Source organism: Corapipo altera, unplaced genomic scaffold, assembly GCF_003945725.1.
Source record: "Corapipo altera isolate COAL_440 unplaced genomic scaffold, ASM394572v1 98, whole genome shotgun sequence".
In the NCBI taxonomy this organism is placed as follows: domain Eukaryota; kingdom Metazoa; phylum Chordata; class Aves; order Passeriformes; family Pipridae; genus Corapipo; species Corapipo altera.
Genome location: NW_020884914.1, coordinates 1,781,908 through 1,809,368, shown reverse-complemented (window position 1 = coordinate 1,809,368; position 27,461 = coordinate 1,781,908). Strand labels below are relative to the sequence as shown.

Below are 27,461 nucleotides of genomic sequence, written 5' to 3'. Positions count from 1 at the left end.
TAAAAAATCAATGCAGCCATTTCTGAAACTCATGGCCATCAATAAAATAAGTCAGCTCACACTTTAGAAGGTCTGTTCAGCTTCTATTCTCTCATAACTCTGAAGTGTCCTTGGTTTAGTACTTCAAATGCAGCTGCATGTATCTAGGAAGGGGCTGTTACAGCTTATACATATTTTATAAAGAAATACAAAGTTCTGAACTTTTGAAAACTTCCTACTCTGCTGAGCATTGTTTTCTTCAACATAACCACTGTTGTCTCTTTATCTTTCTTTTTTTTTTTTAAATGTATTCATCTGTGTTTTCTGCTTCTTGTTAGTTGGCATTTATGAGTTCAGATAGAATTTTTGTAATATTTTCCTGCTACTTTCAAAATACATAATCCAATTTTCTATTGGTTTTGCTATAACACTGACTTATTCAGACCAAACATAGGTTGCAGATAATCAGGAAGGGTTGCAGATAATCAGAAGGGGTTAAATGGTGTTTGAATCTGAAAATATTACTCAACAATGCGCAGCTATAAGCCACGTTTCCTTATTATTTTTTTTTTTAATTCAGAATTGGAGTGGATTTGGGTGAATCAGGACAATTAAGGGAAGTGATATTGCTATTCTTCCTATTGTGATCTCTCAGCATGTTATCAGACAGTACTCTTGACTTTGGTTTGTTATGAAACTCCTTTACTTCTCAAAATTTTTGTACTACATTCCTATACTAAATGCTCAAAAGAGTTTTTTGGGGTATGTGGAATTTTTAACAGATAATTGCTGTACATATCTGCTATAGGTAATGTCTTTCACTCACTGTGCAAAAATGATTGCCACTCCATTATCATCAGTAAACAGACAGAAGATAAAAGTTGTGTCTCAGACTGGGGATGTCCTGACAATATTTCCAAACATATTTGGGGTTCCTTAACCGTATATGCATATCTTCTGAAAACTAAAAGGATTTGTAACTCTCATTTTCCTAGGTACATTTGGCTCTCTCATTTATGTCAGATGAAGTCTGTTATTAAATGCAACACTTCATATTTGCCTGGCAGTAGAATCTGATCTGACCTCTTGTGACTCTCAGGACCTCTTAGGAGACAAGTTGTCTCACTGATTCCAGCAGAAGGAGGGTCAAAGGCCATAGTGCATGATTATAAAAATATTTTGTAATTGCCTAGATTCCAAATGCTAAATATTGAGTAGAATCCAAAGTTTTAGCACAACAAGGAAGCACTCCTGTTGCTTGGGACTACCAGGGAACTGTAGCAGCAAAGCCACATCCCCTGTGGGTGTAGCTGTAGCAGTAGCTGTCTGTGTATGGATGGTTGCAGTCATGTATGATGACTTTACTGTATCTGTCAGCATATACAAGTAAAACAATCCCTACCTCTAAAATTATAGATTTGTTCTTTTTAGCTATTAACTTCTGAGCACATTTTTGTCTCGTGTCACTGGGCTGCAGTAACAGAACAATCCCTGTCGCTTCCAGACTGAAATCAGATTTATCACAGGCATCCAGGAGTATTTACCCCGCTTGTATACCTTTGGTGAATATTTAACCTTACTATACTACACCTCTTATTAACAATAATTGGTGTTTAGGTTTGTCTTCACAGGAGGTATATCCCATACAGTCATTAACTGAGTACCTGCTTTTGAACTAAATGATTCATAACTATTGAAAGCAACTGTAACCAGTGATTTGATTTTTTTTTTTAATTTAACTATTTCAGAACTCTAAAATACAGCATACAGCCCAGGCAACCTTAGAAATGTTATCAGCAAAGTGCTGAAGTTTTGGGTTGATCCTGTAAGTCTGTTTAGCACCTTTTTCCAAAGCAGTAGAGCACTGCTTACACTTGAAATTCTGTTTTCTAAAATCGATGAAACATTCCGAAATCTGAGTAAATTCCAGACTATATATACAATATGACATATCATTAAGTAGATAACAATACATTAAATGTGTGATTTTAGTTTGACACAGGAGGCCACCACACATCATCCACAAATTCTGTGTAAATCCCCATAATTCTACTGGAGCTTTGGAAGGCCCTGATTCTGTCAGTGAATGGCTGCAGGTTACTACAGGGTTTTTCCTCACTCCTTGGCCATTTTGAGCTGGCTGCCTCACAAGGATCATGTGGAACCAAGAGTTAGCACTGGTCAAAGGAAGGGAGTCACTGTGACTCCTTTCTCTCAAGCCTTTGCAACATACAAAGTGAAGGGACCCTGTGCAAGAACTGCTGCCCTCTGCTGCTGTCCCTGCTCACGTGGACACACAGCTGAGTCCATAACCTTAGAAGAGGCACTTCTTTGGAAATTCAGAGTTAATTCTTTCCAATAGCACTGCCACAGTAGCATTCACATAACAAGCAATCGCACACCCTTCTTCTCAATTTAACTGTATCCAGCTCTGAAAAGACTATTTTGATCTTTGTTTCCCCTTTCCCAACTGGACTCAGAATGGTGTTTGTAATTTAGCTAGTGATGGACATTGTAATTTAGCTAGTGATAAGCTCATGATGGGTTATATTTCTTTCTGGGGCTAGTGAGAAAGCCTTACTGTGTCTGTTTAAAATGCTTGTTTAAAAAAGATGTTAATTAAAGTTTATCCTCTCTAGTGGGAGCTGTTCAGTTCTATCCCAGACAAGCAGCAATATGGACAGGTTTGCCAGAGGTTTAAGTGCTCTAAAGTTCTTGGAGAAATTCCAGGGCACGAGCCCATGTTATCTGTTTGAGATGAGCCCCAGAAGTTTCTCAGACATAAAAGCTATACAGGCACTGAACCTTCAAGTTCAGACTCGAGGGAAATACTCGAGCCTGCCAAGAGAACAAGGAAGCCACCAGCAGTGCCTGGGCATGGTGCCCACAGGTTTGCTCCAGTACGGAAGTCAAATGGACAGGAGGCAGAGCCTGGTGTGCCGTGTCTGCTCCAGAGCCTACTATTTTCAGAGCAGCACAGACTTAGCTCAAGTGCAGCCCTGGCCCCCAGGCTACTGCCTTCCTGAGAAAAGGATTCTATACCTCAGTTATTCCTCAGAGCTCTGCCTTTTGCTGTGGCAAAACAGCACTCAGAGCAAACCCAGCGCATTTCAATGGGTCCGTGCAAAAATGATCTCGAGCATGTGGTGTAGGAATGGATAACTTGGATTCCAAGAGTTCTGTGTTAGTTTTCATTTGTAATCCCTAATGCAGTTTACTACAAAGCTGGACTTCAGATAATGATGACAATTTAGGTGTAAGTTGTATTGATTTGGTTCAACCATTTTCCCTCTTTCTGGCTGTAAATGCAGAGGTCTCCAAATAACAGAGTGGCTGCTAAAGTATTTGTGACATCTGTGCTTTAATTGAGTATTGTGAACATCTGAGACAGTAGACTCTCTACTTCTTTGGGGTGATTTTTCACGTGTTTTACAATTCACACGTAAGTGAAGGTGGCTCTGTGGTACATAACTGTAACAAGGGCCTTTAAGTACGTTATAAAATCTCACCATGGCAACATCTTTCTGCTCATCGTATTTATAGTGAGAAAAAGAAAACAGGCAAAAATAATATTAACCCTGAAACCTTTCTGAAATTTAGAGGTTGAAAGAGTAACCTAACTCAGGGTTCTTTTTTTTTTTTTTTTTTTGGTAGCTTTCTGCAAAGATCCTTGAACAAGTTACCAGGGAACTAGTAAGTGAAGGTGGTCTTTTGACTTCACTTTATAGGAAACTACCAAATACCTAGTTTTTGTTTGGGTCACTGTGACCAAATAAAATTTGTTATGAATAGAAGGAAATTAGAAAGAAGATGGCAAATTTGCTTCCCTCCTCTGAGACCTAACCACAGTGGGCATGAGGCAGAAGCCCAGGTACAGTCATAGAAAGAGGTACCAGTTTGGAAATTACCTCTCCAACATCCTCCTGTCACCCTGTACTCTGGCATCATGTAAACCTGGCTCAGCATGGCTTGGCAGTCTTCTTGCAGGGGCTTTACATGCCTTCAAGGAGTGGCAGTATTTTCCCTATTCCCTTTCTACCTCATTTCTGCAGTGTTTTTGAAGGCTTGGAAATGTCTGGGTAAATTGGGAGGAATAATTGTAAGAGCATGTTAAGGTTCCTGCACTAGAGAATGGCACTTTAAGTACTCCTCTTGGTATCATCTAGTGGGCTACAGCTGAAGAGATCTTCCAGATAATATGATTCAGAATAACACCAATTATCTCTGTTCTTGCATTTTCTCTATCCCTTTTCCTATAGTCTCCACAGCCCTGTGTTACAGGAACACTTGATTCAAGCAGTGTGAAAGAGAAGGCGTGTAGGCTCGGTGAAAGGCTTGGATAAAGTTAAATGCAACTACAATGTCTCAGGCCATCATTCCTCAGGTGAAAAATGAAAATAGACAGATTGTCAGGGAATTTATCACCTACAAATTCCTTGAGACTGTGGATAAATCTGTGGATGGTGGAATGCCAGAACAAACCATATCACTTTGACACCTGGGTACAGATAGAGGGTCTAGAGTTTAACCACCTACTTCAGAAATTATTGGATTTATTTCTTATTTCACTCTAGTTCATTCTCATTCATCTAACTTTTTTAGAACAAGTTCTTTGTTTATATTCAATAAAAATAGGGAAGGAAACTAAGGGAAATATAAAGAGATTCTGAATTAAACCCAAAAAATCCAACTATTTTTAATCCTTCATGAATTTTTCATTACTACTTCCCACAAAACACCTCCTGCCTTCTCCAAATGTTCTAAAAAGTGCTGCCATTCTTGGTAGATAAAGGCAGTATAAAATTATTAAGCAAAATTCCTTCTTTGTTTCTTTTTCAAACAACTGCTATGTAGTGACTTTCCATCCAGTGCCTTCTGCAGTGGGAATAGGTTCTGTAACTGTCAGGAGAGTAAAAGCAGTTGGCTGTGCTTACAAATCTGAATGGGAACTTGAGCACAGGCAAACTCAAAGGGCCCTTTTGCTCGTTCACACAGAGAATTACAGCATAGAAAGTTCACTTTCAATCCCTTCTTTCTGTTGCTGTTTCTAGGGGGAAAAGTGGCCCTAGTGGCAAAGCAAGTAGGAGATGTTTATCCTTTCTACTGCGCCCATTTTTTTCTAGCCATGGCAACCTGAGTAAATTAGAGCAGGGAAGAGTGTGGAGGAGAGGCTGTAAGGCCAGGCTGAAGTGGTACTATTCTAGATGCCTCAGGCTGAAAGAAAAACACAGTCTAAAATCTAGCAGAGATTGAATTTATCAAGTGTTGTTTAAAGGTGGTTGAAAAACTTGTCAAAGTTTGGCTTCCTTTCTTCCAAATGTGTTTTCCCTTGTAGAATCAGGTGCTCTCACAGAGCTTATCTTTCAGAAGTTTTGGGTTCACAGTGGCCAAAATTTCACCAATTCCCCAGAAGACTTTTCAGAACAGAACAGTAAACTTTTAAGACCATCATTTATTTCTGTATTGTTAGTGTTGTTATGCTGAACATACCACAACTATGGACCACTTCAATCTGATAAGCTTTGATAATGCACACTGTGGCATCCACCTGGGAGCAGATGTTTTTCTGCTTGTACAGACATGCCAGATCTTATTCTGTGAGGCTTCCTTAGGTAGGAATGGGATGGCACAGGCATGTGTTTGTAGGTTTGATCCTAAGCTGGAGGTGCCCAATCTGACAGCTGACATGGGGTGCAGGTATCCCACCACAGAGTCACCTGGATTGCACAGACCACTTTATCAGACACATATTCTCTACCTGCTATGCTGCATTTAAACCTTTCTCCTACCTCAGGATTAAAGGCACAAGATGCAGCCAGTGGTGACCCAGTCATCTGTGCCCATCATTTAGGCCCTGGCAAAAGAAAGAGGCAGCTGCACTGGCCGTGAGCATGAGGCAGGGACCTCATGAGTTTACTTTGGAAATAATGAGTAACACTTGTCAGATCAGTTGCTGTGGGTGGAACGACCTTGGTCAGTGAGTTGTGTTAGGCACTGAGCAGAGGTGGCCTTACTCAGGAACATTAAGTGTAAAACAACACTGTCCTTAATACTTGCTGTACATGCTCTACTCTTCGTTCAGGGCTTTGATACATCTGAAATTAAGTCCTTGCTAAGCATAGGTTGTCCTTGACTACTAAAACCAGAAACCTCAAGCTGCCTAATGCCATGGCATGGGGAACAGTGACTGAAAAAATGTTTTTGTTCTGAGTGTCTTCTAGGCTATAGAGAAAGTGCACATTTTGCCACTGTGGTGCTCAGAGTGTTCAGCAAAACTTAATGGTTTGCTTAAGCGGCCTTCGGAGCCATGAGAGGTAACAGAGCTATAAATTGGCAGGGCTGGCCAATGCAGCTGAACAGCAAAAAGACTTTCAAAGAGATGGTTTTGCTCCCAAGTGCTTATTGTCAGCTCTTCGAGTTAAACAGATTTTAACAACCCAAACAAAAACTCCACTGGGGAGCTTTTTACAAACAGAAAACAAAGGATCCCTGCTCCAGCTACATCAAAGCTTCCAGGCCGTTAGAACCTCTGGTGGCAGTTTGTTTCATCCAAGGCCCAGAACTCAATGCTAATGTCAGTTTTCCTGCCTCCCAATGAACCATCGCTTCCGAGTTTCCTGATCTGGCTTTTAGCTGACTCCAGAGAAGAAACGGGAATGCTGCAGGCAAAGCTACAACCACCCCCATCACCAGACAGTGGTTACCCCCATGAAAGGTGTCTCAGAACACTGTGCTGTCAGGAAGTTTTAAAGCCTTAGGTGCCTCTGGATTTGTTTACATCCAAGCCATCCTATTCAGGAGATTTCCCTTACTGTACCAACCACCCTCTCTTGTGCAGGCTGAGAGAACTGAGAGGCAGATTTGAGTTGGTGAATCTGAAGATAAGATGATAACATTTATATTATCTTTTTTTTCCAATTCCATTTTTATCACCCAGCATAATGTAAATAAAGGAGAGTAATAAGAGATTTTAATTTAAAGAAGGGTGATGGTAGTGCAATTCCAGGCACATTTAAGAGAGAACAGCATTACTTTGTATTTAGTGTGGGGGTTCTAATGCATTTTTGTTCAGAATATGACAAAATTTAACACTGCAGTTAAAAGGGGGATGTTCTTGTAGCTCTGGATAATTAATGACAAGATGGATGTAGCCTCATCTGAATAAGAGGTAGAACCATCTCATGGCTGCTCCACTTTGACATGACACAAAGAAGTACATGCTGCAGTGGTAAATCCATACCTAATGGAAGAAAATGCACTCGCAGTTAAAAAAAAAGAATAGAATAAATAAATATTCTTAAAGAAAAGAATATTTAGGTGGAGAAATTAAATCTATGGTTGCATAAGGAACACAGTTGAGACTAAGTTGTAGGAAACCAACTGAAAGTTCTGAATCATCAAAACCTACAACTTTACAAACCATCCAAAAGTTACAATTTGTTTCTTTCAGGACGTGTGCTTATAGCCAAAAGAAATTAATGAAATCTGAATAATTAATTTCTCCGATCTTTGTTATACCATATAAATTTGAGAGGGAGCACTTGAAAAGGAGAAAATTACAAGACAGATCCTAACACAATATAACAATCTCAAATTCACTGGAGTCATCCTGATGCCTGTATTATCCCTTCAGCTTCCCTGCTCACTTTAATTACCCAAGCAGTTCCATCGGTATGACATCTACTTCCAAGCACATTGTGTTACCTCCTCCTCCTCTGCAGATCCTCTCCTTGCTGCTGGAGTGCTGTGTTCCACTCAGCATGGCAGAGGCTTGCAGCGCTGGTTGGATGGAGCTCTGAGCAGACAGGGAATCTGAAGTGACAAAAGGATGACTGCAGAGTGCTGTACCTCAGGACTGCACTGTGCTGGGAGGGCAGGGGAATGTGTCTGTAATACTTCACTGTTATTAAGAAAATCTTTAGAGATTCAAGTTATTTTTGGATACGTCCGTTTTTGGATTCCTACCTTGAAATCCTTCAAAGAGACAGGAATTTTAGACATTTATGGGGGAAAACGGGGGTTTCAAAGTGCTTTCAAGTGAAAGACACCTGAATTTTAATCTTAAACCAATACTATCTCTTCTCTTGCCTCAGAGGCTGTACTTCTGTACTCATGAACAGTCAGTAGGGGCTCGAGAAAGAATTAGAGCTCCACCACTGTTCTCCAGATAAGCACTTCCTTCTGTCTGACAGCAAGATTCCTCTCTTTGCTGAAGTCTTTCTGTGGTTAACTAAAATTCTTTTAGGCCAGCAACTGTCTTCAGATTATAACAGACTGATAGGGGGAGGTAAAGAGAAAGAAGTATTCATGCTATTATGTCCTTAATTCATGGTACAAGTGGAACAACTGAGCAGGGGGAAGAAAGGAAGAATCTTGTAGATAAATAATGGAGTGGGATTTGAAAATTAGGGAAACTGAAGAGGATCCATCTGGATTGAGTGAAGGATGGGAAAAAGAAAGATGGAAAAAAAGGAAGTCACTGACTAAGCCCTGGCCTGAGGTGAGGTAAGGGAATGGGATGTGGAAAATTACTGGACATTACAGGAGAAAGTGCTGAACATGATTGATAAGAGTGTGAGAAAATGACTAAAGTTGCAGCCAGCACCAGGCAGAATGGCTGGGCTTCACAGGTGGTTAAGGGGGAGTTTTGTGAGAAATGGAACAGAAGGCCCAACTCTGCAGATGACTGGGGAGGTGTTCTGGAGACCTTTGGGGGAGTAACATCTTGCAAGGCACTGCAAGGTAACTGCAGCACTGAGACCACAAAAGGCATTGGAAAGGGAATCAGAACTGACAAATTTGGGATGAATGTAGCAAAATTGGGAGCAATGGGAAAAAAAGTAATTAGGTGGGTGTTGTGGAGGAGACCAGGGCAGAGGAAGTGGGTGATAAAAAGGTGGGAAATAAAGAAGGCATATTATGGTACCTAAGCACAGGATCAGCGCAGTCTGGGGTATCTGTTGGCAGCCCTGCACTTGACTGCTGCAGGTGGGTCAAGACAATAAACCAAACCCTCCCCTCTGACTGTAACACACCAGCAAAACCTTCTTCTGCCCCCATGGGAGTGAGGCAAGCAATGTGTGTTCCTGGGGTGCCAAGGGACCCCCCCACATCAAATGGCCAGTCTAGTATCACATGTCAGTGCCCAGTCAATGCTCACCAGCTTCCACAGCTGCCCATCACTCCCTGACAGTGACACAACTGACCAAACTAAAAAGTACTTCTGCAAAATCATCACTGACTTAAAAAAAATTCACTAAAACCTGTTGACAGCAACAAAATGTGTTTGGAATGCTGTTTTGGTTTTGGGGTTTTTCCATAGAAGAAATGTGTGAACATTTAAAATTCTTTCCCTAAGACAGGATTGTGCCCTTACTACCCGCAAGATATGTAGTTTTTATCAGGAATAAAAATAATTGTAATAATTCGTTAAAAATTGTTAAAAGTCCCCACAAAGGAAAATTGTTTCACACAACTCTTAGAAGAGACATAGAGGGCTTGAAAAAACCAGTCAAATTTTTCACTAAATTCACTGTTCTCTGGTTCTTTTACTTGTATGGTCTTTTCAGACAATATTTTGGTATTTATAGTAAACTGGGCATCTGTGAAGTTCTCATTCCTTTCTTTGGTCTTCTCATCTCTGCACCTCTCATTAATTCTTAAGTCAAATGAATGATTGTGTAATCTTGAATAGTGGTACAGACTTAAAAATATCATCTGGGATCATCCTGCTTTTCATTGTGTCTGTGTAGGCTGAAGAATTCTGCCTTTGACATTGTATGTAAAGGATTTATTTCTGTCATCAACTATAGCATGGCATATATACAGATTCCTCTTGAAACCTCCATGGCTGGTTGCATTTTTAACAATATCTCAGACTGTGAAGTACCTGACACATCAACCAGATACTTATTGTCTTTAATGAGGAATTATTTTTTATGCTGTCATGTTCAAACTTGAAGGTTCAGATTCCAGCTGTCTCTGAGAACCACTTTTTTCCTCATAAAGAATCTGGTCAAATTAAGTATTCTCTTCTCAGGAGGGGGCAGAGATGAGCGAGCACAAGTACAAACATTGTTTTTTTCTGCTACACTGAGCCCTCTTTAATTATGTGAAAATTGACAGTTGTCATAATTTCGAATAATAGTTTTCAGTGTGTAAATGACAGAAAAGTGTAAACTTCCTCTGGTGGCGATGGCAAGGTCACACAGAAGGGATGCAGAGAGTCCTGCAGCCTCCTCAGACACAAGGAACTCACCCAGGATCCCACCCAGGGCTGCTGCCAGTGGGGCAGGTGGCAGTGTTGGTGGGGGACTGATGCAGCAGGGAGCTGGACTATTGCCAGGCTGCCTGAGGGGCTGTGCTCCATGGGTTTCTGATATCCCAAAATTTAGCAGAAGCAATGGAGCTTGAATCCTGCTCCCATCCCCAACATTGCCAACCCCTCCAGTTCAGCTGGCAGCAATAGCACTGGCTTTCTCTAAGCTCATTTCTACAACTTTGCTCTTGACATTACTAGGCAGTAAGCATAAATTTTCAGGGGAATATTCCTATAGATTATGTGTGTATGTCCTCTTTTCTGGTCTTTTTGAAATAAAGAATCAGTTGCTTTGACTGTGGTGAGAAGAATTTAGATTTGGTTCAGAGTTTCACTGCATACCATTTGTGTACCATTTGCTTCAAGGTACTGTCCCAGTCTTCTCTGCTGGAACAGCAGATGAGGCAAAAGATGTGGGCATGTTAAATTTAGGATACTTGTAAACCTTCACATGCCACTGCTGTGGAAAACCTGCTTTTTCCTAGGTAGTACACTGTTAGAAAGTGCAGATGAAGTGTTTTGCATCTGGAAAAGGGGAAATACCAGTGTTGCTATGGAAAGTTCTTGAAAGACTTTCACTACACTATTGTCCTGGACATCCATACCAAAATGTTGAATTTAGAACAGGGGAAATACAGAGAGGGCATTCCCAAAAGAACAGACACACAAAGTCTGTTCTGTGAGAGGCAGCTTAACAGTTTTACTCCTTTAGCTCCACAAAAGAAAGCTGGGAGTTGGTACGATTACTCTTGGAAAATATATCCACAAAGTAAATACCACAGAGGAGGAAGGGACAGCACAAAACCAGTTGTTTGTAAACTGGCAAGAGATAAGTTTGAGGCAGTTTTCTGGCCAGCAGAGAAGTTGGGTTGTGGAACAAGCTCACAGAAGTGTCAGACACATGTTTCAGTGGACTTAAGAAGCACCGAAGGTCCAGCAGCATGTGGGACCCTTTGTTTCAGTCTCAGCCTGCTGTAAAACCATGCTGACTCCATGGTTTCTGCTGGGTTTTAACCGCAGCAAAATTTTTATCAAATGGCTTGTACTCTCAGTTGTGAAGTTCATTAATTTTAAATCTCTTTGAAGTGAATAGGAGAGAAGATTCTGACTTTGCTGTCGGAATGGCAAGTACTGGATCAGAAGGGCATGTCCCAGCTTTTAGGAAGAAGAAAACTTTGTGTAGTTGGAACTAAAGTTGGCACTAGAAAATCTGATTTTTTTGAAAGGTAACAGGAGAGAGTGTTCATGTTTAAATTTTCTAGCTTAGGCTTATAGCCAAGCTTTAAACTTGAAAAAATAAAATAATGTTACACAATGTGTGACAAAGGTGCAGTGGTTACAGTGCCATAATTCTGTAGAAAATCTCTTCCATTATGTTAATGGAAATATGTATTTTTACTTGCAATATAGATGTTTTCCATTATCTTTTTTTTCTCAGTAATCAAGATATGCACATAGTGAAAGCTCTGAGTGAAATGCATGATGAGAGACCATTGAAGATATATATTTCATTTGAGAGAAAAACACAGATAATTAACTATACACTGAGTTCAGTATTGTGTCTAAGAAATGTGTTATTCCTAATGAGACTACTTCTTATACTACCAGAGACAGTCTTGTAGTTTCATTAGTGAAAAAACTTCTGAGTGTTAATTATAAGAGCATGATAATGAAAATATGAGTCACAAAGTAAAGGAAAACTAAAGGGCTGTTACATATAATAAAACTTTCTGCTGTCACCACCTGTTCTGCTGGGGTATCAAATACACTGTCATAACTATGTGTAGAAACACTTCAAAGTTTGCAAAATCATCATTAAAAATTGGAAAATGGCAAAATTTAAGACTTTCTACACAGGTGTACTTGTATTCTTCACGCATATGCTTTTCAGAATCTCTCAGCACTTTTTCCATAGGCCCCTTGCCTTTTTGAGTGCCAAGGGTGAACAGTTCTCCCAAAAAGCTGTCCAGCACCTTGTGACACACTTCCTGTGCTGTGTGTGGCACCAGCCTGATTTGTTTCTTGCTGTTCAAACCGTCTCAGAAGAGCAATAGTTCCCTCATAGACTTTTCTGTCTCATTTATCACCACTGTCTCTGAGGGCTTCACAATGACTAATTAATTTAACTTGCCAAAGTCTTGTGAGATAAGGGTTGGCATTTAATTGAGGCACACAGAGATGAAGGTCAAAAGTATCCTCTAACTTGGAGGTGTGCTGCTGAGGTGCTCTGAACATGGTGTTTAAAACAGTAAAGCTTTTGATGTTCAAATTACAAATTAGTCATCTGTGTTGCAATAAATAGTGCTCAACATTTCTGTCAATCAGAACTTGAGCTCAGGACAGATGTCTAGAAAATAACGAATGGCGATGAAAAATTTGGTTAAAGTGCCTCACTTAATGAGAGGAGGATGGGAAACCTTTGGCAGATGCAGAGCCATAATGGGATTTTCTGAGGCAACATTTAACATTTAGAATGTGTTTTCTTTTCCAGCAACTCCCCTGCCTCATTTTCTAAGATCACCACCTCCAAATTCAAGAATGGCCCATTTCTGTGAGAAGATCAAGCAAAGGCAGCAGGAGGCCCACATCAATGGACAACTCAGCCATAAAGCAGATACATGCAAGGTATGGAAGCAGAGATAGCTGCTTTTTGGAGAATGTTTGTGAAAGCAATAAATGAATTCAAGGATAATCAGAAAGCCACAATTTTTTTTTAAAGAAGACAGTAAGTTTGTAGTTTAAATTATTTCTGAGGTACTGTTTACAGGTATACAAATATATAAATAATAAGTGTTGTGTTAGTGGAAAAACAAGATTTTTAGGATGTTGTTCAATGGCTGACAAGAATGAAGCCAACTGAAATGTATTTTTAACTAGAGGATAAATCTTGTTTGAAGGCTTTATAAAGGAACCTTATAAATTTAGACCAAAAGGCTGGATTTATTTTATGTACTCCAGGCTTCGCTTTGGCTTCTGATCACAAGAAAACTGATGTAAATCTGTAATATCTCCTTTGAAACCAACTAAGGTTTTCAGAATTGATGCTCCTAAATCCAAGAGAAGAATTTAACCCAAGGGCCCAAAGCCATCTTTATTGAGCAGGAGACATTTGGTCTGGCTGCAGGGGGCAGAGGCCGTGGCAGATGGCCAGTTTTCCTCCCCAAGAAGTGATGTCAGACTAGGCAGTGGATCCCTCTGGGCATTAGACATCATGGGAAGTAGCCAAACTCTCTTCTGAATGGGAGCTGCTCGAGTGAGCCAGCTGGCATCTCTTCCAGAAGGCTCAGGGGACATAGCCACCACCTAAAAGTGCCTTACTGGTTGTTGGCCTCTTGTTTCAGGGCTGCTGTGACTTGCTCTTAATCCTCATTCTTTTTGTAACATAATGTAATTTAATTTATGACCACAAAAAGTGCAACAAGAAAGGGAAAAGATGAAAAATATTATGCTAAATACAAGCAGTCGCATACTTGAAAATGTAAACATCAAACTATTCCCTAGATATGTAATTACAGGCAGCTTCAAAGAGGGGAAGGCACATTTTTTTGCAAATATATCATATTTTGTATGTGCTGCTTTTGCCTGAAAGACTGTCTGGTTTTCTGCAGGAGCACAGCAAACTGCTTTTAAAGGGATCATCAACCAGAGTTGGTGGCTGATCACTTGGTGATCCCATGAGACACACAGAGGCATGACATGGAACAGGAAATTAAAATACAAAAGCAAATGTTGCACATCTCCAGCAAGCTCCTCTTCCTTTCCCAAGGCGCTGACGGATGATGTACCAACCCACACATTGGAGTGTGGATAACAGGAGGAGCCTTCCTCTGACACATTCTCCCTTCCCCGCTCTATGAAATCAGTGCTGGAACAAACATCAGGAGGTTACACGTCTGCTCCTGCTCCATGGTGTCTAGTACCAGACAGGGAGCAGAAAGGATGTGCTGGAAGGCTGATTTTATAGCACCAGCTGTGAAAAAATGCCCTTAACAGGTTCCCATCCCAACCACTGCTGCAGGAACTGCACTGGGCTACTGTAAATGTCCCCTCCTTTGGCCTCTGCTCTCAGTCAGATCCCAAAGTCCTGTGTCACCAAAGAGACACACGTGGCCCCAAGAACCCCCATGTCTCCTTCCACATGTCTGGACTACACTGCCAGAGCGAGCCCATAGTCTTTCACTGGCAGGGTGAGTTATCCAAGGTACCCACTGCTCCCACTGCTCCCAGGGGATGCTCCCAAGTGGCCTCTCTCTGGGGCAGCTCCAGTTTTCACAGCATGAAATTTCCTTTCAAACTCCCACTCGTTGCCTCCTTCTAACAGTCTTAATCCTCTCCCATGGGAAGGCAAAGGCATTCTGGATGGTGGGCTGTGGGGACTCCCTGCATCAGTCTCTAAGATCTGTAGCCCATCTTTAGGGGCAGAGCTGGGCTGGTGTTCAGAGCTCTGGTGGAGGACAGTAAACAGGAGGGACATGGCTGTGTCCCTGTCCCAGTGTGCTGCCTTGGGCTGGTCCATGTGAGACCCACCTAAAAGCAAGCACTGACAAGAAGTTTCCTGAATAGATATCCAGGATTAAATAGATATTTAATAATTTTTTTATTTTATTTTCTAAAACATTTTTCACCTCAAATGAAGGAGCACATAAAGCTCAATACTGACTGAGATCTAAAATGTTTGACTTGTGTGTTCTTTCTAAGCAGCTTTCACTTTGTGAAACGTGTCATCCTGCTGGTGAGGAAGAGCAGATCCTTCCTCCTTTGGTACTCTTTGTACAAGCTAAAAAGAAACCTTGGCCAAAATATGCCAAGGAGAAGTTCCAGTGGATTCTTTGTGGGCGGAAAGAATATGTTTATAATTTCAATTTAGAAATTGAGACATTTCTTATTTAATGTTTCTAAACTTTTTTTCCTTAGATAAATGGAGGGGAAGAAAAGCCAGAATGCCAATAAGGATACAATAAAAAACTCTGGTAGCACAAGAATGTGCTGACACCAACTCTCATTTGAGCTCCGTGTTCATCTTTGCACAACACAAGGAGGGTCACAGAGTCTGGGGATTTCTCTGTGAGTAATTTAAACTCGTGTTTAAATCTCTCTTGTCTCTTACAAACCATTTTACCTCTGGTAAATAGTTTCTGGTGTCCTAATTCCAAAACACTCATTTGTTATGGCCTCTGTAATGGTGTTGGATTCAGAATGAGCGTGAGGTTCTATGGGGCTGCACTCGATTTGTCTGATACTTGAAAGCAAAGAGTTTAACTCAAAACCAGCAAAACTGTTTCCTTAGATTGTGGAAGAGAAACAATAAAACTTCACTGCTTACATGTTGGGAACACATCCTCAGTCACTACTTTTAAAAGTTAGCAAATGGAGCTTGTCAAGAATCAAATCCTTGGCATAACATAGCACTTATCTCTTTTCAATATTTGTTTCCATTAAATGACTGACCTTCATTTTTTTCCTTCTTTTGTAGGCAACAGTGGAGCAACACCAACATTTTACATTTCAGACAAGGGAATCAGATTATTTTTTATTGCTACCCCAAGACATTTGTTGTGCAAAGGACCTACAGGTAAGCTTTATAGCAGATGAAATTAGTACAAATAAGCCACAGGGCTGAAAGGCAGAAAACTGTAGAGGTAATGAATGAAATATTATATGAGAAAATCCAGTGCCAGACATACTAAAAATTCACCTTGCTGAAATACAGATTTTCTTAAAAATATTTATCATGAATTAATGTGAATCTATATGTGCAGTTGGCAAAAATCCCTGCACTTTTTACAAGGGCACTGTCATGTAAACAGAAAAACATACAGTAGAGAAATATAACAACACAGGAAAATAAAATACAGTAGCACATAAACATAGATTTCTTCCTTCAACATAACTAAATTTGATTTGATTTTTAGGTAATATTTGATATTTTTCTACTTTTTTTTGTCGATGGGGGGGATCAGTTGATTATTTCCCAATAGTTAAATGCTAAGACTCATTAGACAATTGATGAGTTGGAAAATAGGGTCTTCTTTCCTTGTACCTCACAGTGTTTGTCTGACAGAGTCGCTTCTGTGAGAATTTAACAAATAAATATTTCAAAGCAGGAGAAGAGACAAAAAGGGAGACTTCTTAAACCAGATACAACCAAGTAGGTGCAGTCTGGAGTATGCTATTGCAAGGATTAAAAGTGTGCATATGGTTTTTTTAAAGCCTACTTCTAAGGCATTATTATTACAATGAGTGCAGAGAACTATTAGGAATTAAAACGGCATTAAAAACTGAAAGCCTCCAACATCAATATCTGCTGCTTGATAAAACACAAACCAGTGATTAAAGTAATGATTGATAAGATCTAACTTCAAAAATCTCATTCCTGAAGATGGAAAAAGCGATGAAGACTCAGTCAATGGCAGCTGTGGTATTGATTTCTAGCCAGCAGTCAAACTGAGAAAAGCAAAGCCAAAGAATCTGTTGTCATTTTTCTTCCTGAACCTCTATATCATAGTTAGTCTGTCAACTCCAGGGTACACTCCAAAGTTGCATATTTTAATATATATACAATTGTCAAGCTGTACAAATAGCTTTATTTTCTAATGCTCATTTTCCTTTTCTTTAATTGTGAGACAACTAATCTCTTTTTCACCATCTCGCTGAAGGTATAAATTAACTCCTGGGCGAAATTTGAAGTGTTACAGGGAATTTTAATTTTGTTTTGTTTTTCTTCCTCAAGGATCAAGTTACTTTCAGTAAACAAAGGCATTCTTGATAAAAGATACTTTGCATTTTTATTTAGGCAAGTGTTGGGGCTGCCTATGTTTGCAATTAAATCCTTATGAATACTCTGCCAGATATACATGCTTCTCCAAAGAAATGCAATGAGACATCTCGTGTACATTACAGTCAGCTGTGGACAGCATTCCTTTCACTAGTTTTGATTAATATGCCACTGTATCCTGGTAAGATTAATGAACTGTGAAGGATATGTGGACACTGTCTCTTCATTTCAAAGAAGGAGTGTGAAGAATTTAGATAAACATAACACTTGGTTGGTCTGTTTTATGAGGATCCAATTGACTGTTTCTGCCTTTACAAACCCTGTGGAGGTTTTGTTTGCTTGGTTTATAGGTGGTTTTTGAGGCTGCAACTTTTAGGCAGTGGTTATGTTGATCAAGACCGACTACAAGCCATTATTTCAACAGGCAGTTAAAATTTACACCAGATGAGCTGATTTACTTTGTATTACCTACCAGGTAGTAATATGACATTTTAGAGGTGCTTTGAAAAGTCAAATTTATTGTAATATGATTTCTGTGAGAGCTGCTATATAACAGGAGTAAAACAGAAGGGTAAACAAAAAAAACCCTCAACCTGAAGTTGAAAAGAAATAAAGAAAAAAGGCCTGGATGCAGCTGTAGCTTTTCTGTTACATAAAAATCATACAGAATTTTTTAATGTCCCTCAATTAATTGTAGGTCTAATACTAAGTTTGTTTTCCACCTGCAATTTTTGGCTTAAGAATTTTTTTGCCATTTGAATCATCCACAGTGCGATCTCCAGTAATTACAGTCAAAATTACCACTGTCAGCCACAGAGAATTAAGTTCATTCAAGGCTAGGAATTGCAATTGTTTCTAATGCTTGTAAGTGACAGAATGTTATAGCCCTACTGATTTTAAAGTTTTGTAAATATGAATGTGCTATTGATTAGAAACATTTTTAACTGATTTTTTTAAAAAATCTCATTTCCGTTGCTTTTTCATTCACTATAATACATGAGTCCCTCTCTGCAGGCCTACTTTACATTTTCAAGTATGTAAGCTATGCAAGACTGAAGTATGATGAGGAGCCTGGGGACTGCAACATTTCTCTCTGTGATCAATTGTATAGAGCTGACCAATAAGCAAAAATTCTCATCTTTGTAATAACTATTCTTTGTTCTACGTGAGCTGAGTGGGCACTGAAAGTTTAGTCGTCACTAGAAGAGCTTCCATCTCTGGAAAAGCAGCACATCCATATCTGGTTGTAGCTATTCCTTTTGATTGCAGCTTTGGTAGAAGGGTTGCTAACTCAGGGATTCAGGGTCCTGAGTTACTCACTTGCTCTGAGCTGGTGGCTGGGGGTCTCACACAGACATATATTTACTATTACAGTATGGGAAGACCAGTCCAAGTGCTTTCCTCCCTAGAAGCTGCATCACAAAGTTTTGGTCCATGGATTTAGTTAATCCAGCTCATTCCCAAAGTTCTAGAACGAGCTTCTGAACAAATCTAATTTCTACCAGTTCTGGCAGATTCAGTCATTCCTGATCGAATACAGCAAACAGCAGAAGGGGAGAGAGCCCCCAGAAACAGGAAGAAAGGTGTTCCATGTTCAATCTCCAGCAATCAATTCAATAGAGCTAAAATAAGGTTTTGTTTATCAATGTTTTTTAAATTGCTACATTTTAGCTGCACATGATGATCATCAACCAGAAATCACAAAGCACAGATCACAGCCAGGAGAGAAGTTTAAGGTCACAAGGCACAGGAACATTGGTCAATACCATAACTGCAGCCTTCAGATTAAATATTAAATATATTGTTAAATTCCCTTCCCCAACAGTCAGCAACATATATAATTATGGAGTCAGTGGCATAAATATTTTGAAAGTCTGAGGAAACACCTGTCCTGAATTATCTTATACATTTAAAGGTCAGCTCTCTAGGTAGTGGTGTCAAGGTCACAGAGCAAATCTTTTTTCTGGTCAAAAAGCTGAAAGAAGGAAAGCTGGGCTTCATCAAGCTTAAAATAGTATGGGACTTCCTTTCCTAGGATATTCTGACAGACTTTTTTTTTTTAAATTCTACTAACTTTGTACACATCCTGACATTAAAGGGATCTGAGTTGTCAAATTAGAAATATGTTTGCTATGCACAGTTTTAGGTGAGTTTGCCTTTTTCCCCTCAGGCTGGTGGAACCCCTGGGCCAGTTTTTTGCTAGAACTTATTTAGCAGAATAGTACATGTGTCACTTAGTCATATATGCGAGCAGTGCCTGATGGTTCAGAGGCAGATAAAACCTGGGCACTTATTGCACTTGATGCAAACCTGCCACTCTTAAAATTTCCATTCAGTTGTTCTGTGTAATAATATGTATTAATTGTCACATAAAGCCATTAGTGCAAGTTTGACTCTTCAAAAAACAAGGACAAAATTCTTGCTAACTTCAGCAGAGCTGGGTTTTCAGGCAAAGTGAGTAGAAATCCAATCCAGTGGTGATGCTGATACCCTTGGGGACTGCTCAGGAATAGTGTGAAGAACTCCAAATGGTTTTGTCTGAAAAAAAAAATGCTGCTTTCTCTCCTATGGCTGTCCCACACTATGTTCTTTGTTATCTGTGAATCACCAAACATCCTTTGTGACGTTTATATGGCATAGTTATAAATAACTCTAACACTTGCACATTAAACAGAAGGTGATTTACAAAGTGCTGCTCAATCTGACAGCTGTTACTACAGCATAGTCAGAGTAGATTACTTGCAAGTTTATTTTAATTATAGATAGGTCTACACTGAAATACTACAGTCACCTATTCTGTACCGGGACTGAAAGATAGTGCTAAATAATAGAATGAGCTCTGTTTGCCTGTGTGAAAGACAGAGCACGGGCTTTCACGTAGGGAACATGCTTTCAAGTATCAAATTTTCACCTGGCTCTTTTTAGCAGGTTTCTGATCCAGTGAATCCACACAGAATTGGTTAGACTTCTATGTAGAATGTACAGAATATTCAGAAAGACACATTTAAAATATCAAACCAAATTTCTACCTTCACAAGGCAAAATTCACCCATCAGTCTAGGGCCACTGACTGTACTTAGGTACTAATCCCAGCAAATTTTTCTTTGAGGAAAAATTGTTATCACTGATGAGAAAAATTCTGCATTTATCCTATGGAAACAAATAATGAAATGCATCAAAATTCAATACTGTAGAAATTGCCTTATGGATGAGGAACTGTCCACAGATCTTGTTTATGAATTTAGCAGGTGAATTGATTGACTCTTTGCTGGCCTTCAATGTCAAGAAGACAATTTTCAAAACTACTAACTCAGAGAACACTTATGCAAATCCCACGAAGCCATTACATCACCTGAATGATTCAGAATAAGAATGTTGCATGATATGGTTCATGACTCTGACCATGTATAGTGACAGTTATGAGACCAAGATTTGAACAGTCTGAATTTTGATCTCTAGAAGATCCTTACTTACAGTAAATACTGAAACTTTTGCAGCAGTCAGAAGAAGTTACATTGTTCTTTCAGGAATATGTAATTGTAATAACCTATCAGAATAATAGGTACTCCAAAAATAGTAATGAAAGACAACTTCAGTATATGCACTGTAATACCTTGCACTCTGGGTTTCCTAAAATAGGTCGCTGGCAGAGAATCTCTGGTTCTATATTAAATGGCAAACCTTAATAGAAAGTGCTTCACTTCTCTGAGATGATGTGACCTTCTCACCAAAAATTACTCAATAGTAGTTTCAGATACTATTTTGGGTGACTCTGCATTTGAACAAATGTTGTCATGAAGTAATTCTTACAGCTGAACAGCATAGCAAGGTTACATGTATGTTCTGTATCCAAACTTCCATCTGTAGCAAGTGCAGTGCAGTGGGTTAACACGTATATATTAATGTTCTTATGGAAAGCCTGGTCAGTTGTGTCAGTCTCTCAACACAACCTTGGCTCATCAGGGCTGAACTGTTCATCATGTGCCCTCTGCTGCCTTGTAGGAATGGTCATTATAAATCACTTTCTACCCCAATGTAGATACAGATGGAATCAATTAATTACTGCTTGCCTGCTCTGGGAATGATCAGCAGTGCAGCACAGCTAAACAATCCTAATCTCTAGGAACCACCTGAAACCACTAAGACAAACCCTATCTCCTCGCACAGGGGAAGCAAGAGTTTTGGAAGCCCTTGAGGCATACGAGTTGCCTGCAGTTACAACCAGCTGACAGAAAAGCCAGGAACAGGAATTAGGTCTTCAGCACAGCCTGTATTACTTAATCCTTTTCATGAAGAGCTGAATGGAATTTTGTGGTATAATGTAGCAGCCAAACTTAGGTTTTGGTGAAAACAAACAATCTCATTGAAGGTAAAAACAACTCCAGGAACAAGGAGGTCACTAAAAGCCTAGGCATGATCCTAGATGGGCATAGGATGTCCAAAGAAATGTTGAAGACCATCAGATGGGTGCAAAAGCTTTGGTTTTTAACTCTAGATTTGCCTAATAAAAGATACAGTTTAGTGTTGCATGCTCTGATAAATCTCTGGATTTCTTGGGATCAAAACTGGATTTTATATGGCACCCAAATCCTGAAGGATGCAAGTATCTCCAAATGAGAGGAATGCATACCAACACAAATCTGCTCAGATTCACAATTTTAAGGCACTATTTTTAGGGCTTTCTGCACATTGCAAAGAGTTGTAATTCTTTATTTTTAGAACTGTAGCTGTTTGCAGTAAGGTAGCATTAAAGTCCCTCAGTAAAACCACTTCCACTGCTATTAAAGTGGCAGTCAAACCTGATCCCAAGTCTGAAGGAAAGATGTATCTCCATCAAGTTCAAAGGCCTTCCTTTTGAAACCATAGCTGAAAGAACTCCTTTGTGTGTCAAGACTTCCAAATAAAGCTAAATCCTTATTATGTCTAACTTGGAGAAAACTTTTTAAAAGTAATTGTTCGTGGAAAGGATGTGGATTTTCAAACCTTATTCACATTTGCAAGTGCTTGCAAAGTCCAGCAACTTTATAGAATGGAATACAGACCTTTGAAACCACCCTTATTTTTTAATTTCTTTTCAGGGTCAGTAGCTGAATCTTATTTCTGGTATTAGAACATTTGTTTTCATCTAAAAAGCTTAATACAGAAGACCTGGAAACTGCATTGTTCTCTTGACTAAGAACTTCACCTCACAGGGCCTGTATTTTTTTGCAGCTTGCCATTTCATTTCCTCAGAAACTTCTCTGCCACCAGTCTCTTTACAAGCAGAAAAAGGGATTTTCTGTCACTCAGAAGAGAAAGGGCTGAGGTAAGATCTATTTTAATTCATAAATGGAAGCTTGGATGAGTCTTTCTGAGACAAAGAATTCCAGTTTAGGTCTTCATTTAACACAGTACTTCCAAAGCATGGGTAACATCAAGTGTTTGAGTCAGGCTGTTGGAATCAAAGGAATTGTGAAGAACTTAAAATGTTGCAAATGTGTATCCAACTCAAAAAATGTGTGTCTAAAGAATTATTTTATTGTAATATTTCCATGGTTTTGGTAAAAGGATTCAACTGTATGATTCAAATAATCAGAAAATTTCATACACATATATTTCAGTGTTTCAAACATGCAGCCCTGAAAAAGCTGGAAGACTTCTTATATCTCATCACTGTTCCTCTCTCTGTTTAAAATCCTCAAAAATAAGTGAACCTTCATGAACCCATTTAGCTGATTTCCCTCTTTTCCATGAAAGCAGATGCATCTAGCTCTATAGGTACAACTCCAGCTGCTTGGTTAAGACTTTTATTAGGCAGGTTTATTGTTGTCAATAAATATATGAAAAAGAGCAAGTTTCATCCATAAAGGCTGTGGAAACTACGGGAAGTCATTCAAGGGGAGGTAAAACTTCCCACCTTGTGCTTTATTTTAATTTGTTTCGTTTTAAGGTTGTTGCCTTAAAAAAATATTTAAAGGGCTCAACATTTTATTTGTCAAATATTGAAATAGAGCAGTGTGTGTGTGGCATGGGGAGCTTGCTGGAATAGACAATGGCTCGTGGAGTACACGGTGTCTTGGCAGGAGTTGATTTGTTCCTGGACACTTTGTGGTGCCAGGAGGGAAGGGGTCCAGCTCCAAGTAAACCTGCCTTTAAGAATTACTGATGCACAGACCTTGTGCTGGCCATCAGCACAAGAGAGCAGTGAAGGCCATTCAATGCCATTTTTCTTTTTCACACAATATTCAAGATTAATAGGAGTTTTGTCCAAGTGAGGTACAGCTTCCCTAGTAGATTAAGATCTGCCACCTCTGTTTATGTTGCCTTTTAATTGATCTCTTCTATGTTTAGAAGTTCAAAGAAAATTTTGCAGATACTAGCAGGTAGAGAGAGATGGAGAGAAAGTATTTAATTTCAAGATCTGGTTGGGTTTTAGGCTACTTTTTTTAACTCTCACTCTACATAATGCAATTGCTTTCAGGCTTTCCTTCATGCTAAAGCATGACATCTATTAATTGGAGTGACATAATGCAAATGATTAATTGGGTCCTGGTCAAACCTTGTGAAATGCTGAGCAACAAAAACCAGTGGAAAGGAAGGATGGTTGGCAATTTCAGGCCTATTTCCTGTATCTTTTCCTAAGTAATTCCTAAGCAAATTTCATCTGTTAGTAGGTAGGTAATGGCAACCACAGGGAGGGTTTTCTTAGCTTGTTTCAGGGATTTTTTTAAGGGTTATTATAAGACCTATCTTGGCCCAAGGTTGGTAGCTTGAAAATTTACTGGCATCTTTTCTTTCAGCAAATTGAACTCAGAATTTAGAACTAACCTTGGTATCAGGAGTTTCCAAGTAATTGATAAATGAGTATCAAACTGCCTTTGCTTGGCAATCAAGAAATGTAGAGGCAATTATTGTCTTTTTAAAGACATAACAATAATGGACTCTTTGCTCATAATTACAGTGTCAAGGTCATCAGAATCTGAAAGGAAATCATATACTGCCTCTGCTCTGCTCTCTTCGCTATTATAACTTATTATTTCAAATTTCTTTGAGAAACCACTACATCTCTCTGTAGAAAAAAGAAGAAAAAATCTCTAATCCTGATAAGACCTTGAACTGCTTGCAAATCTCATGCTGTATTGGATTATCTTTTTTGTCTCCTTTTTGCTGATTGGAAAGAATCATGTATTCCCTAATGCCAAGGACATTTCTGCAAAATTGGCTGAACAAATGAACCAATAACCCCAACCTGTACACTTATCCTCAGTATAAGAAGAGAATAAAGTGAAAAATAGTTCTCTGACTGTGTATGCAGAGACAGGGAGAGAGGAAAAAAGTTGGGTGTTTTTTTTAAATTGTCTTTGACATTTTCAAATAAATAATACTCAAGGAGAAAAAGCAAAACTCTTGCCCTGAAAATAAAATAAAAGCCATTTAAATGCCAAATCCTAGTCACAAAACCTTAGTGCTTTAGAGGCTGGATGGCTGACCTTGAGAGAAGCCACGCTGCAGTAACTGGATGTGAGGAGGGAAGGGGCTGGAGCCAGTTGTAGGAGGCACACTCAGCCCTGTGGTCACTCCTCTGGGGGGACTGCCAGCCCTGGAGGGCAGTGGAAGCCCCACAACACTCCAGTGTTGCTGGAGTAATCTCCCAGCACCAGCTGCTCCCAGATGGGAGATGTGCTGTCCCTGACTAATTTGGCCCAACGTGCTCTCACGCCTTGAGACACTTCACCAGAAAGCCACAACATCTGCACACTAAATTTTTAAGAGACTAAAATTAACTTGGGATCATTTTAGGCTACTGTAATTATACTTTGGTGGTGGAAAACTGCTTGGACTTCCTTTCTGCTTGAGTGTGACTCCTTCAGATGATCAAACCGTGCCAGTAAATGGAGCAGGGCTCAGTCTGGGCCGTGGCATCAGCACCCCACTGTCACAGTGCTCACAGCTTGCACGGTCCCTGCACATCTGCCGTGGGCAGCAGCACCAACCACGTGTCTGGGCATGGCTTGGGGGACAGCACAGGTCACAAACTGCTCCCAACGAGCAGTTTGGATGGTGCCACTCTGTCTGAGGAGTGAGAACAGTTGGCTGTGTGGACATGGGATCAGCCATACCATTGACCTCAAGCCAGAAAATTATTCTCAGTTCATTCTCTTTACTCGTAGAGTTCAGGCTTAAGGGTTTTGTCTGTGCTGAAAAATTCTACTTTCCTATTTGGGAGCTTGCCTGCATTTTCCTGCCTCACTTTCTCTGCCACTTCAAGCTAGAGTGAAATCATGTTTATCAGTTAATGGTTCATACACTGTCTTTTAGAAACTCGAATGTTTTAGCTCTCTTTGTGCAAAATTCTGCTGCATGTTGAGACCACTCATTCTGTATCACGGGTAGGGTGGTGTTTGCTGTCCCACTGGTGTGCCAGGAGAGGAGAGCACAAAGAGCACCCCAACATATTTGGGGCATAGCTTCCATAATCCCAGAGAGCAAGGACAGAAACTTGTATTCTGCTGTGTGCCCAGGAGAAACACAAGTGAAAGTAGTTTCATTCCTGAATTTAAGAGTAAAAAATAGGCTGCAATTTTAAGAGTTAAAGCATGGAGAATACCTTCCCTGTGCATCAGGAAGTTCCGTGTTTGAATCAGAATCTTCTGCAGAGTATGACACAGGGCTGAGCTTTATGGATATGGTTTTAGTGGGTCAGTAAGAAGAGGGAACCAAGAACCAGAGAAATAAAACAAAACAAGTAATATTTCTGGAATCATTCAGTTTGATCATGTAAAAAATCTGTTTTTTAAATAAGAAGTGTGGCTCCTCGATATTTTGTTAAGAGCCATTACATGCGTTCATAAATCTGTCACAAATTGATTTTCCTTAATTTAATTTTTAAATTAAATTATTTACGCTTTTTATTTAGCATTGCAAGTAGCAAGTGAAAAATAGATTATATTTAAAAATTCAATTAAAAAAAAAGCAGTTAAGTGCTTAGTTCTGAAGATTCATGCTTTCATTTTGGAGGAATAGGATTTGGGTTGTTTTAATTTAATTGACAAATTCCAGAACTATCCTTAAAACTACATAAAGCTGTCTTCATTTCTTGACATAAGTGCACAGAAAATATTAACTTCCAGTCTGTGTATTGATTTTTTGGTCTGGAAAAAACAGATTAATATTTCATATTATTTACTTCATATATATTTTAATTAAGACTGATACACTAATCAGTCTGCCTCAAATAATCTTCTAAAGTGTCTCATGAATCCTGCTTACTTTTCTTTCATAATACTGATATGAAAAAATAATTTCATTTCCAAAGCAATATATCTGAATCCACCAGTCATAACACATTTAATAAAAGACAGAAAATCTATGGGCAGGAACATTATTTTCCTTATAAGCTGTTATGTTCTTGTTTCCTCCCAGACATGCACCAAGTTAAGTGCAATGCCCAAAGGTTTGATGAAATTAGGCTTTTATCAGAAGATCCAGCTTGAGAAGCAAACTCAATTATCCTCAACTGAGCTTTGTTTGACAAGCTATAGTTTTCTCTCTCTAGTCAATGTTAAATTTCAACTGTTAGACAAGAGCTGAGGCTCCCACAGGTTGTGGATCCTCACCTGCCTTTGCAAATGAGCAGAGTCATGTGAGGGGAACTCCAGCGTGAGCAAAGCCCAAAGGGTGATATCCCACATAGTGCTTTAGCCAGTGAAGTCACTGAGAATCAGATGGGTGTGGATGATTACAGTCATTTAGCAAAGGCTGCCTGTGACATTGAAACATTTCCCTCAAAACAGCCTGATCAGACAGGACACTGGCTGAGAGCCACCGAGAGCTCACTGCACATATTTCACTAATACAGTTAAATACTTGTGAATTTTACAGTATGTCAAATGTATGCACTCCACACTGGAAACATGCCTCCTCCAATTTTTCCTTTGTAGGAAATTTCTGTCACAAAACATTGTATTCAGGACTTAAGCTGTTACACGGAGTTTTTTTCACCATAAGAAAATCTGTTGAACTTGAATATATTTCTGTCACCTTTAATCTTTGTATAATATTGTACAGACCGTTTACATTTCCCATGTTGCTGTTACAATGATCATCCGAAATAGGAGGTTTTTATTTGTTATGAAGAATTGTATCCATCTGACTGACAGACCCTCACACACTCCAGAAAGCAGATTTCCCTGTGTGTTTGCGTAAGGGATGTAGAAGAGTATCTGTAGTGTTTAACCTCGCTCCTGATGAAAAAGTGATAACTTATTACATCTATGGTGTATAAGCTACGTTTGTCACAGGTTTTTCATGCACTTCTTTAGTCACAACTTCAAATTTGTTGTGTCAACCGAGTTGTTGTTCTGAACATAGTAGGAGACAGACTTGATGTTTGCCATGAGTCTGCAGTAA

At 39.5% G+C, this 27,461-nt stretch overlaps 1 protein-coding gene and 1 long non-coding RNA gene across 4 annotated transcripts in view; one reads left to right on the top strand and one right to left on the bottom strand.

Annotated features, from left to right (window-relative positions):
* SHISA9 (shisa family member 9) overlaps positions 1-27,461 on the bottom strand; it is a 174,510-nt gene that overhangs the window by 108,438 nt on the left and 38,611 nt on the right. The gene's annotated exons all lie outside the window — the stretch shown is intronic.
* The window catches only part of LOC113952722, a 30,744-nt gene continuing 16,077 nt past the window's right edge, over positions 12,795-27,461 (top strand). The window contains exons 1-4 of one of the 2 annotated variants that reach the window (XR_003529630.1): positions 12,795-12,922; positions 15,212-15,361; positions 15,771-15,869; positions 22,284-22,377. This is a non-coding gene — a long non-coding RNA (uncharacterized LOC113952722). Of the gene's footprint in view, positions 12,923-14,389; positions 14,485-15,211; positions 15,362-15,770; positions 15,870-22,283; positions 22,378-27,461 lie in introns of those variants that run through there. The other variant, XR_003529631.1, reaches the window with a different exon arrangement.